The sequence below is a fragment of the Struthio camelus genome, chromosome 1 (genome assembly GCF_040807025.1).
Source record: "Struthio camelus isolate bStrCam1 chromosome 1, bStrCam1.hap1, whole genome shotgun sequence".
Taxonomy (NCBI): Eukaryota; Metazoa; Chordata; class Aves; order Struthioniformes; family Struthionidae; genus Struthio; species Struthio camelus.
The window spans coordinates 43435067-43449003 of NC_090942.1; the positions used below are offsets into that span (position 1 = coordinate 43435067).

General features: G+C 42.9%; 1 protein-coding gene across 3 annotated transcripts in view; it reads right to left on the bottom strand.

Annotated features, from left to right (window-relative positions):
- Window positions 1-13420, bottom strand: part of NAP1L1 (nucleosome assembly protein 1 like 1) — a 32128-nt gene extending 18708 nt beyond the window's left edge. Inside the window, exons 1-2 of one of the 3 annotated variants that reach the window (XM_068935981.1) lie at window positions 7526-7697; window positions 3829-3921 (exon numbers count right to left, since the gene is read on the bottom strand). The gene's annotated coding sequence lies outside the window, so the exon portion shown is untranslated. Of the gene's footprint in view, window positions 1-3828; window positions 3922-7525; window positions 7698-13248 lie in introns of those variants that run through there. The other 2 variants (XM_068935973.1, XM_068935964.1) reach the window with 2 other exon arrangements.
- Window positions 13421-13937: the final 517 nt, after the last annotated feature.

The following is a 13937-nucleotide window of genomic DNA, read 5'->3' on the forward strand; positions in this document are numbered from 1 at the left end:
TAACTTCATTTGATGTCTTCTTCATTCACTACATTGGAAGAGCGAGCAATGAATCCCCTCTTCAGAGTGTAAACCCTGCCCTCCTCCCTCTCCAGTCCAAAGGAGTCTCAGCTTTCTCAGTCACTCTTTACACAGGATACCCACCAACCCTTTCATCATCCTTACTGCCATTCTCTGTACATTTCAGTCTTACTACTTCTTTGGCATGATGGAAACAGGGGTGAGATCAGGGCAACACACAAACGCAGGCAAGCCATGAATTTATGCAGTAGCATTAGGACATTGCTCTGTTTTCTATTTCTTCATAAATAATTATAATTATTTTTTAATGACTGCTACTCATCACCAAGTTGATGTTATCACTCAAGCATCAAACAGGTAAGAGCCTGTTTCAGTTGTGACGTTCAGCTCAGAGACCATAACTAAGTCACCATTTTTTCTACATTGCGCTGAGAAGTAGACAAAATTTCACTAGCAGCCTGTGTTATTCTTGAAGTCTACGTCTGGCCCTTTTCTTTACCATCCTGAATAACTAAATATCATCATCAACCTTCATCCTCTCAAAGTTCATCCCCTTTTCCAAGATCGTTTATGATCATGTTTAAGGCATGCATTTGAGTACAGAACCCTAAGGAAGTCCACTCACTAGCTCCCCCTCATTGTGAGGGATAGCTACGCTTATTAAACAACCTACGCAAGGCCTGCATCTTTTTCCATACCTGCTTAGTTTACTAAAAGCCTTTGGATAAGATTCCTCAAAAGTTTTTGGAGATTCAAATAGACCATGTCAAACAACTGTCAACTTCAAATCCTCCCTTCAATGTGCTCACATCAGCCTCATGCTATTTTTTCCCCTCTCTATTCTCTTTGCAATAATCTTTTTTCATGCATCATCCTTTGATCTCCCCTCCACTTTTTATACAACTCTATCAAAAAAATTGCAGTAAGAATTGTTCCCCAAGCTTGGATGATATTACTGTTTGTCATTATACAGTCATCCGCTCTAGACAACAGTTCTTGTGTGATAAGGCTACAAGGCATTATGCCAACAGAACTCTACACTGGCAGACATTTAGAATAATCTGTGCAACCCCCGAGCACGGATATATAGCTACATCACATTTATATTGTCATCAACTTAAACAACCCCAAGCTTCTCTACAGACGCAGTTCTACTGGTAAAAAAAAAAAAAACTGTTTAGACAGACAGGTATTGAGAAAATATCTTCCTCGAGAGGTAATAACCCTCACTGCCTTTGCGCAATGCCTAATACAAGGTCCTAGTCTTGTGTATGAGCATTAAATACCGTACACGTCACAATCAGTAATACTAAAATACACTCTGCAAAATAATTATTGTGATTATCTCCCTAAATCTTGGTATACAGTACTCTTGGTATACAGTCCTCCTAGTTACTGTCACTCAGCTTCCCACAAAAAGCAGAGTGGCATAGCCCTCCTTCCTTGTTTCCAAGATGCATCTAGGATTGCGTACAGCAGCTGCACCTTGACACCTGAGCAACAGGAAGCATTCACTCCTATTGCTGCTTGAAGTAATCCTTGGGAGATACTAGCTCACCAGTTACCAGTGCAGGATTATAACAAAGCTGGCCATGGCAGGTGTTTTAGTCCAAAACTGAGATTTGGACTGAGATACTACTTAGAATCTAGGCCTCACGACTGCAGCAAAAGGCTTATGAGCACCAATAAAAGGCATCCCTCCATTGGTCAAAAGCCAGGAGGTAAATAACCTACTAATTCTTAAAGTATTTATTTCCCTGTTATTTCAACAGCTAGAGTTAGTAGCACTGAATTACGGGCAAATGCAGTACTGTCCAGAGGCTTCAATTACAATGAAAGATATTTTGCTGCTTATTTTAGAAATACGCAGAGGAAAAGAAACACATATCTTATCTTTTACAGGGCTTGAAAGACAGCACATCCGGAGTTCATGCAACAAAAAGGAAGCAAAAGAACAAAGGAAACTACAGTAAAGCTTTTTAAAAGCTAACATTTAAACGTTCTTTCACACAGGTAGCTTAAGCTTGATCAGAAGCCTGCCCGCCATCACAAGGAAATGCGTATGTTCTCTTTCAGAACAAAAACATTAGGAGATTACTTGTTAATCACAAGCTTAGCTACAGTTCTGAGTGCATCCTGCAGAATTACTTTAAAAATTTAAATCTTATCAGAACAGTATCAAAGTTTGCTATTTGCCACAATGTTTAAATGATATTTCACTTCTTTAATCTCTGCTTTAACTTTTTTTAATTTTGTCCTATACATGCAGAAAATGACACACCATGTGTTTACCCTCAAACTATCCATGGATAAATTTTCAATTTTCAGGGAACACTATTGGGTTACTATTTCTTCACTAAGTAATTTCACATAAGTAAAGTCTTTCATTTTAAATATGCAGTCCTTCTCATAGTCAAATGATTTGGACTTTCCTCTTTCCCAGTCTCCCTTTATCCATGCACAAACCAGTCTGAGTTTACACAATAGCTGTGGTGAGAAGCCTTTTTTTTCCTTGAAGGTCAGCTTTAACAGTCCTAAGCAAGCATTCTAGTATTAGATTACCCTGACATCCGCTGAGCCTCAGGAGGACAGGTCACAGCAAGGTGAATTAGGAGTCAGCTGATGAAGCAAGACATTCCTGAGACACAGTTCCTCCAACAAAACAACAGCTTTTTACACAAACACAGAGCGCAAGCCCTAACTTTGGCAGCTGGCCAACTGTTCTCAGCTGTTCAGCATCTCTGTGGATACCATACCACACACAGTACCCATTCTGTCTCAGGAAACATCATTTCCCCTCTCTAGAGGGACTGCTCACACAACTAGGTTGCAATCGCATGTAGAAGAAATTTCTCAAGTAGTTCAAGGGACACAAATGGGCCTTTTGGGGGATATTGAACCCAAGCTACAGCCAGGAATCACATACTCAAGTCTTAAAAACAAGCCTATCCTTCTGCCCAAATTAATTCCCTCAGTAGTCAATAACTCAAAGTACAGCAAATGAGGCAGCCTGTCCACACAGCTGCACCTCAGCCTCCTTCTGCCTCCTTTTTCAAGGCAGGCCTTGGATAACTGAAAGCAATGCATTTAACAGAAAATAGCTGAAGCAAACGGGCCATATGTGGGGTCAAGTAACTGCAAGAAAAGACAGTAACCTAAGTGGACAAGGTCAGGTGTCAGCAAAGAGGACCCCAGCTAGAGAATAGCTAGGTACAAAAAAAGACAACTAAACAAAAACTGCAGGCTGCTATTTTCAACAGATGCAGAAACAAGTTAAGCATGAGTCAGCAGTGGGCCCTTGTGGCCAAGAAGGCCAATGGTCTCCTGGGCTGCATGAGGAAGAGTGTTGCCAGGAGATCGAGGGAAGTGATCCTGCCCCTCTACTCAGCCCTGGGGAGGCCCCACCTGGAGTATTGTGTCCGATTCTGGGCTCCCCAGTACACGAGAGACATGGCACTCCTGCAGAGAGTCCAGCGGAGGGCTACCGAGATGATGAGGGGACTGGAGCACCTCTCCTCTGAAGAAAGGCTGCGAGAGCTGGGCCTGTTCAGCCTGGAGAAGAGAAGACTGAGAGGGGATCTGATCAATGTGTACAAGTATCTGAAGGGAGGGTGTTGAGAGGATGAGGCCAGACTCTTCTCCGTGGTGCCCAGCGACAGGACAAGAGGCAACGGGCACAAACTGAACCACAGGCAGTTCCGCCTGAACCTGAGGAAAAACTTCTTGACTGTGAGGGTGACAGAGCACTGGAAGAGGTTGCCCAGAGAGGTAGTGGAGTCTCCTTCCCTGGAGATATTCAAAACCCACCTGGATGCGATCCTGGGAAACATGCTCTAGACCCTGCTTGAGCAGGGGGGTTGGACTAGATGATCTCCAGAGGTCCCTTCAACCTTGGCCATTCTGTGAAACCAGAAGTGCCAGACAAGTTACTTCATACTAGCCAAGTTCAACACTTGTTACAGATCAAGAAACTCAGGGTGAATAAATTCACTGAAAATTACTTGAAATTGATGCTCTTCCCTAACATTTCAGGAGGCTTTAGCTTTAACTTTTTTTTTATGCTGCCGATAACATGAAAAAATTGCAAGCCTTTTTAGTGGCTTAAGCAATCTATCTAAAACAATTATTTTTAACATCTACAGTAAACGGGTCCTTCCCTAAAAGCTCAACTTAGGATTGTTTCATCCACAGGAATGTCAGAACTGGGTGAACAGTTTAAATATGCACAGTACATGGTACAGAATTCCGCACTTCAAATCCTTTAGATATTAAGGCCTAATAAAACAAATCAATCATTTCATAACTGTTAGTGGAAGCTATAGTATCAACTGCCAGATAGGAAAATTGTTACATAGGAAAGGATCCCACGGTTCAGTAATGGGGAGAACATTTAGCCACTCTTGAAATAGAGCAGCTCAGTAATGCATCAGACAAAAAAAGGCCATTTCAAAAGGGAATCAAGCAAGAATTGCCTTTTTACCTTTGCATTTAAGTTCATGCAATATCAATTATCAGGAGCGTGGGAAGTGGGACACAGGGATCCAAAAGAGCTACTGTGTATATCATTAATACGATATTTAAATAACTTATTACAATCAAAGATTAAATCATTCATATTATAAAAAATATATGTATTTTTGGGAAAGCTGAAGGTGAAAAACTAATTTCAGATACATGACTAGCATAGTCCTATGCCAGCACATCACGTTACCATAACTATTTGGTGAAAGATATTACCAGCTATTTGAGTTCTGCAGAGAATTTCCTTTTATTAGTGCCTCAGAGTTCTTCTGTTAATAAGGATTTTCTACTGGTAACGTAGGAGAGGCTAAAATTGACATAGTTAATTTAAATTTTCAAACCTAGAGTAGATAATTAAGATTGCCCAAACACAAGAACAATAAAAGAGCAGGCGATAAATGCACAACTAGGTACCCACAAGTAGGTATGGTCTAACAGAAAGGCTTGAATCATGTTACCCAGGCCTGATAAACAGACTAAGGAGCTAGTAACAGTCAATGTAAGGGAGGAATCTAGCTCTCTCAGTACAGAAAAAAGGAAAAGGTGCCACTGGTCCCTTACAGAAAACTCAAACAAAACAATTGTTTTGTTAGAATGTATTGTGTAAGCACCAGCTCAATCACTGTGCCCAAAAGACAGTCCCAGATCAACAGACAGCAGAAATGCTAACTGGTACTGGGATATATAGGAATTTTTAGCACAAGCACGAGCAAGATTTTTCTTCATCAGGCAGAGAACTTAGATGAGTGTTGTATTTTGCAAAACATACTCAGAACTTTTAAATCAGTTTTTGCTTAAAATTATGGTAGAGTTTCTATTAGTGACATAGCCCATTAAAACTCTGCAGCTGGAGCAGAGGCAGGGATGGACTGCCCATGGCTGCTGCCTCCTCTGTGCCAACTGCCACTAGCCAACTAGTGACTGCAGCTGGCAGACAGTTCGCCCTGTAACTGTGACTATGTGCAACTGCTCAAGCTAACTAGGATGGGGAGACGGTGGAGATAAGCCCTCTTGGTAAGGGGGGAAAAAGAAGTTTCCTTGTTGACCTTACAACTTTCCAGTCAGCTAAAGCCAATCCAATTGGCAAACGCTGCCAGAAAAGCTGATGCTTGCTCTCCTTTGGCTCTGCCATGCTCGCTCTCCTTTGGCTCTGCGTACCCTCTCTTTGCATCAAAGTGCTTGAATGGATGCAAGGTTTCAAAAAAAAAAAAAAACACACAGTGCCAGATTTTTCTTTTGTACAGTTACATGAGTAAGAGCAGGGTTAAGAGAAGGAAGATCCTGCAGGCGAGTGCCTTCTAGAGATGAATAGGGTTTAAAAAAGTTAATGTTATTGGGCAACTGTACGGTACAACTTCTAAGATGGCCTTGTGATAACAGCAAAATTTGAAATTTTTATTTTTTCCCTTCTGAAATTATAGCATTAGCTACTGCTAAACACTAAATCATGATACTGCAGAACCAAGTAATACAATGCAATTAATTGAAAATCATATTCTCTCTCGCTTTTAAGTTGCCATTTTCACTTGCTCCTAGTAACTCCTGAGGTAAAGGAACCAATTGCAGCCATTTGTCAATGCAACTATTTCACTGATGCTTGCAAGCACAATGGACATCTTATGGCGTGACAGCAGCTTACTTCAACTCTAAGGTTCTCTGCAAGTTGCATGAGAACTCCAATTATGTGATGGGAAAACTCAAATTCTTCAAAATAAAGCAGACTAATCACATACAGCTAATTTAGTTAGTTACTAGTAACTGCAAGGTTTGCCTTCATTCACATGGAAACTCTTTAGAGCTTTCCTCTTACCTAATTTTTAAATCAGGAAATAAAGATTCTGACAAACACTCAACTCTTCTATTATTGTAGCATTTTGTGTTTATTTTAGGTAGCGCCTGTTTATTTTTGCAGGGGAAAAAAAAAAGGAGTCTCCAGAAGAAGGAAATGGACTACAAAATTACAATTTTAAGTCAGGACTGAATTATATCTACATGTTTTTCTCTGCTACTGATCTGGGCTCCCTGACCATGTTCTAAAAATAGGGTAATTAATGTACAATGTGGCCTTTGTCCAGGGTGCCAACATTCTGTAGCAGAAAATCTACCAATTTCTATTTAGGACAATCTTTCATTATCATGAAAGTAATCCAGAAGTTTAAATTCAAATTGAAAAAATAACTTAAAGATAGTTTTCATACATGAAGAGATCTTTAAAAACTACCAGATTATTCATCAATACACTTCATTCTGATAAAAGCATTCAGTTTGCTGGTGAGTGTCAGAGAAGGAATACACAAATAGTGTTTTAGCAAAGCACTTGAGGTAGCAGGTTACATTTTAGTAGTTTAACATGATCAACTTGTGTATGTTACAACATCAGTTGAAGGAAAGCAGAACATCAGTTGCCTGAGATTCCAATTGGAATCAAATATGACAAGGCTGGCAGTTATGCTGCTATTTGCAAGAAAAATACTACAGCATTAATGCTTTTTAATCAGTTTAATTTAGAAAATATTTTAATAGCCTTATCCAAAAAAAACAAGTTAAAACACACCAAAAAAACGTTTCCAAGCTTCAAAAGGATGTTTTTGCTGAAACATCTGATTAATACAGAATAGTAAATTCATTCACTCCTTCAGAAGCTCCTGAAATTCATGGAAAAGGCTGTTAAATATATTCTACTAGCTTCAGTTCAGTATAATTTCCATGAAAATGAAGCCATTATTGAACAGCACACCTTTTTTAAAGTCTATTCCATTTTCAAGTAACAAGCCAGCATTCACTAAAGAAAGACAACAGTGATCCAACTGATGCATTTGATGACTGTTGTTTGAGATGTTAAAACGCGTGATAAGATCCAGCAGATGTATATACATGGTTATGGTTTCAGAAAGTCTCTTTTAAATGAATATAAGTGCAGCATTTAAAGAGTTTTTGCAAGCATATATTATACCTGTAGAAAGCTGACAAACTTAAGCCTTACCTACAAAGTGACCTTCACAAGAATTTTTCTGTAAATTCCGTTCAATCATGCTATTGGCACCAGAAGAAGTACTTGATAAGTCCACAATACTGAAGAAGGTGATGAAAAATCAAGAAGCCACGTCAAGAAGATGCTACCAGTTCCAACAGTGGTGAACATGTTTCTGGTGATGCTACCTCATACGCACAGCAAAGAGTAAAGCATTTAGACCAACTCATACTTAACCATACAGAAACCAAGATTCATTTAACTTTCCAAAATGGAGTATCACAGAATTAAGGACGGCTTAAAAAGGTGAAGAGTAGAAAAACAGTACTAAAACCTAAAGTAACATACATTAGAAGTCACAACTCCATCAATTTTAAGAGTTCAAAAGGTTAAAAAGTTGCTGTACAAAGACATAGGCATAATTGCATGCAACCCACTGAAGACCTATTCAACACACAAGTAGTCAAGAAGATCTGAAATAGATGCATAACAATGACTAAAACAAACAATGCAAAACATACTCATTACACCCTTCCTTAAAAAGGCACATCCTTAAAAATATTGCATTCACTGCTAATACTGCAGTAGAGAAGAAACAGACTCAGGGCCCAGTAACATGAATACCTGTGAAATAGAAACAGTTTAAATTTGAGATTAATAGCATTTGAGAGGTGAGCAACAAGAAGTAACGTAAAAATTACTTAAAGGGAAGTGGAAAAAAACAGATTAAAAATTGTTTGAGAGGTAAACACTTTTCTTCCCCAGAACTAAGTGAAGCCAGAATTAAAAGGAAACTTTCCCTGACAGAAAGCTCCTGCTGGTACCACTAGAACTGTGGAAGAATCATCTCTACTTTGAAAAATTTGTTTGTGTTGTTTCTCATTGCTCATCTCTCAAATGCTATTAACCAACATCTAGATAAAGTAGTGGACTGAACCAATCTTACTGCAAATTGTCAGAAAAGACAACAAGCATTCATGATTCTAAGCTGGGTCTTGGAAGCCTGAGGCTTTGTTCCACTCCAGATTTCATAGGTCTGTTTAGTCAAGTCTCTTAATCAGAATTTCTAACACTTAAAAAGGCATACTAGATCTCTTCTTTTTTAAAAAAAAGGATAAACAAAGCTAATCATTGGCTGAACACTTCACAGCTACAGAAGCATTTAGAAATTGATAGCTGTATATCTAAAAAGTTACTTTCATATTTTGATCATAAAAAGAAAATGGGTAAACTGATAATATTTCGTTCTACAGTCTACAAAGACTATGTGAAACATCTGATATGCAACTGCCTCCTCATGACCGCAAGTTAAGCTTTAAACTAAGATATCAACATTGTAAGTTATTTCTCTCAAGGTTGCACAGCCTTAGCACACATTAAGACCCAAAATGCATCCTGTATTTCCTGCTACTAAAATCTAAACACCTTCCATCTTTCCCTCTGCACAAAATCTCCAGTCTAAACTTTGACAGCAGTTAAGATGCAGCTGATGTACTGTCAATATATTTTTAAAACTCTAAACAAACTATATATTTTAAAAGTAACTATGAGGTAAGAAAGGAAAATGAATAGAGGTCATCTTTTTCAGCTGTACGCAGCTGAAGTTTTAGTCTGCAACATTTGCAGTCTTCCTGAAAACTTCAGGTCAAAGTTATTGCTAAATATATGGGCCATATTTGTAATTAGATTTCTCCCTTTCTGTTATTTTTTATTGTGTAGCAAACCCTTAAAAGTCACATACATTGCTTTTAAATAGCTTTGTTTTTCAGAAGGTCATCAAATGAATCCCCAAGCAAATTCTGTGACACCTTCCAGGCATGTCTGGTTTTCTAGACAAATATATTAAGACACCAGACTGACCCACTCTCCAGATTAACAAAGTTAGGTGATGAGGAACTGCACTAACCTCATGCTTGAACAGAGTGAGGATCAGCTAAATTGAATTAGTTTTAATTATATCCACTTTTGAACCCAAAGTAATTTACAAGTGAAAACTGACCCATAAATGTTACTCATCACCACAACCATTTCTCAGATGAAATACTGCTTGTATAATACAGCTCTGCTCTATTATTTACCAATATGTTTCCTAAATAAAAGTTGATGAAATGCAGTCACCCAAATCAGAAGCTAACTCAGACCACTCCACAGCTCTAGTAACCTACAACCAGCATTAAGCACTAATGTTTTGTTTGCAAACTAGTATCTTCTGTACAAGGGTCTACAGCACCAGCCAAATACCAATGCAGTATCAACTCATGAAAAAAATTTGAAACACTGTAGAACATATATGCAAATACAGAAAAAAGCCAACAGGCATTTAAGTAACAACTGCATGTCCATTTTCTGCAATGTTTCCAATTCTTGAAGTTTCCCAGGGAAATAAGACCTTTGACAGTTTAGTTTGAAATACAGCACATTTGCAGCTATGTCACAAAAACATTAAGGTGAATTAGGCTATATCCATACTAACACAGACACACAGCTATTGTAGACATCCCTTACACCCATCAGTGTACTGGAACAAACTAGCTTTCACCAAAGGATTCAATCAAGAATTCAAAATAGAAGATGCTTATCTTATTTCCCCTTGAGATTCTTCACTACTGAACTCAAATCCTCAAGCTGTTTTATTGCCCTGACTGGATATATCTGTCGTAATGAACTAAGTTACAATTACTTCAACTTTTGAGAGCTCAGGTAATGAACACTCTTATACCAACGTGACTGACAGTACAGTAAACCAAAGTTTATTGAAGAACTGAGGTTCTGTAGTTATGTTGAAGAATATGGTGCCAGCCTGGAAGAGTCAGCTCTCTGTGTTGTGAAAACTCCATAAAAAAATCCTTCATAACATACAATACACACAATTGCTTACAGTTTCACTTGTGCACACGTGTTATTCCCAGTCATGCAAGAGGCTAAGAAAAAAACAGACCACCTGTTTTCAAAGTGCTCAGTAAGCAGCTCACCATACCAATTCCCTTGCCTGGTCCCATGAACAGTTTTGGAGTAAGCTATGGACTAGACGAAGCATAAGGATGACAACAGCACACTACTGCACTACTGCAGTGCATACATACACCACTACAGTAAACTCCACCACCACTCCTCCACCACCTCTGGTGCATGCTTCCCAAACCACTGGGCTGACTGCGTAGATAGTGGCTCTGAAAAGCACCAGGTATACTGTCTATGCATAAGTCCCTCCTTCTACATAGGCACAGATAACCCACTGCCCCAGAAACCAGAAACACATGATATGCAAGACCTGTCACAAAACAGAGGAAAGGAGTTGGGGGGGGGCGGTAAAGGAAGGAGTCCTAATACATATCTCTCACACAGGAATAAGTGGGCTACACAACCAAAAGTTTAGGTACCAATGGCCTATTCTAAGCATTTGTATCAGTGCTCCAGGTACCTGAAGCACTGATGGGCCTAAGTTTTTTTCTGGTAGAAAGGCATCCAAAATTCATTCAAATTCCAATGTGTGTAGAATTCAATTGTCCTAATTTTGTCCCAAAAGGGTAAAATAACTTCTGGATTTAGAAGAGAAGCTAGTCAGCTCATTTCAGTCCAAGTTCTGTGCCATTCACTTACTTTAATAAGTTTATCATTGAAAAAGGGGCACTGCATCAAGTTTAACCTAACAAGCTACTAACAAGCTACTAACAAGCTACTAACAAGCTACTAACAAGCTACTAACAAGCTACTAACAAGCTACTAACAAGCTACTAACAAGCTACTAACAAGCTACTAACAAGCTACTAACAAGCTACTAACAAGCTACTAACAAGCTACTAACAAGCTACTAACAAGCTACTAACAAGCTACTAACAAGCTACTAACAAGCTACTAACAAGCTACTAACAAGCTACTAACAAGCTACTAACAAGCTACTAACAAGCTACTAACAAGCTACTAACAAGCTACTAACAAGCTACTAACAAGCTACTAACAAGCTACTAACAAGCTACTAACAAGCTACTAACAAGCTACTAACAAGCTACTAACAAGCTACTAACAAGCTACTAACAAGCTACTAACAAGCTACTAACAAGCTACTAACAAGCTACTAACAAGCTACTAACAAGCTACTAACAAGCTACTAACAAGCTACTAACAAGCTACTAACAAGCTACTAACAAGCTACTAACAAGCTACTAACAAGCTACTAACAAGCTACTAACAAGCTACTAACAAGCTACTAACAAGCTACTAACAAGCTACTAACAAGCTACTAACAAGCTACTAACAAGCTACTAACAAGCTACTAACAAGCTAGCTACTTTGTCAGAAAGTACTCACAACTTTGCACACTATCTTAAGCCTCCTAGCTGTTCTCTCTCAGGTTTTATTTCATGACTGAGAGGAAAATTACAAGGAACCTCCATTATCATTAAAAGTTCAAACTCCATTTTTTGGGAGAGGGGTTGTTTGTCATACCTTGCAAGTTTAATGGCCACTTCTACTGTTACTCTAAATTCCTCTCAAAGAATTACAATATGAAACATAAGCATCTTTCCATGGGGTTTCAAAACACAAAATGTGATGCATCAAACCCATCCACCAGCTACAGTGTGCTTGGAGAGAAACTGGGGAAGACACTGCCATACTATCACTCTATCACAACCACTTTCAGAGAGTTTATGGTGGGTTTTTCTGCAAGCAAATGGGGAAGGTTTTGTTCTAAATACCGAAATCCTCGTAAACGTTGACAGTGTAAGTCCCCCTAAATATCTGACGTGTAATGGATGGATATTTTGTATTTTTTCATGTATATGGCAATGACAAACACACTCCAGGACTTCCAACTGCAGTCACTAGCTCCCTCAGGCACTTTCTTAAGTCTTTCTTGATGGCAGACTATCGCTCATCTCATGTAACTGCTGCTGCCAGTCCTTTACGCTGGATACATCTACAATCAGGAAGAAAGCAAAGGCCTCATTCCGGGTGATCCTAGCCAGCAAGCATCCAGCGAAGAGACATGTTGAACTCCAGAAAAAGCGGAGGGGGGGGGGGAGGGAAAAAAAAAATAGTCTTTCCTCAGGGAAGCACGAGTCGCCCAGCCGCTGACTGCATCTCTGGGTCCCCCTGCCAGCGGCGAGCTGCACAGCACACAGGAGTCTCGCCTCGCTCCAGGCGAGCGCCAGACAACAAGGAGCGGGCGCCCGCACAAGGCCACCGCGCGCGGCCGCGCAACACCCCCGGGGCCGCCCCCTTCCCCCCCCCCCCAACCACCACCACCACCACGGGGCCGCCGCCGCCGCCCCCCCCCAACCACCACCACCGCGGGGCCGCCGCTCCGCTGCCCCCCGCCGGCTCCCGGCCGCGCCCCGCCGCCGGCCCCACGTGTTGCCGCGACGCACCCGCCTCCCCTCAGCGCCGGGCCCCGGCAGCGCGGCCTGGCCTAGCCCGGCCCTGCCCCCTCCGCGGGGCGCCGAGGGCGGCGGAGGCACCCGCGGACGTGCGGGGGAGGGGGAAGCGGTTGGGAGAGGTGGGGGGGGGGGAGGGACAGAGGCGCCGTTCCCCGCCGGGGCGCGGCGAGAGCAGCGGCGCCGCCATCCCGCGGGCCGCGAGGGAGCGGCGCGGCCGCCACCACCACCACCGCCCTGGCGGCCTCGCTCCGCCGGGCCGGGCCGGGACCCGCCGCCGCCCGCTCTGCCGCCTCCGCACCCCGCTCCCCCCCCCCCCCCCCCCCGCCGGCGGCAGCGGGCCGGCGCGCCGCCCGGTACCTGCGCGGGGCCGGGGCTCGCCGTGACTCAGGAGCGAGGAGGAGGCGCCGCGCGGCTGGCGGTAAAAAGACCCGAGCTCCCGCCGCTCGCGCTCATATAGAATTAACGTCACCACGTAGCTCTCCTCCTCCTCCTCCCCCCCTCCCCCTCTCCTCCCCCCCCCTCCCGCTCCGCCGCCGCGCGCCCCGGTCTCCTGGCAACGCGCGCGCGCTCACGCTGGCTGGGCGGGTGGCGCGCGCGGCGGCCGTTGGTGGCGGCGGCCGTTGGGGCCTGCCCGGCGCCGGGCCGGGGCGGGCGGGCGAAGCAGCGCGCACGCAAGGCCCCGGGGCGGCGGGCGCTGCCTCCGCCAGCCCCTGCGCGGGGAGGTGTGTTTTTCTCTCACGTATCTCCCGACGGAGTCCTTCTTGCCTGCCGGGCGCCCGCGGGTGAAAGGCAACCGGCCCGCCCCCGAGCACGGACGGCGCCCGGCCGGCAAACCGCTCGCGTTACGCACCGCCGGCCTCGGCGTGGGCCGCGGCATGGCGCGGGCGCCACCTCCTCCCAGGCGGGAGCGTGGCCGGGGTGAAACGTTGCAGGGGGCCAAAGCGTAAAACTGCTCCAAACCCTTCTAGCGCCGGAAAATCCAGCGGCGCGCCTGCTCCCCTCAGAGCATGCCTCCTTCCTCCCGCCGCTTCCCCTCCGACCTAGGA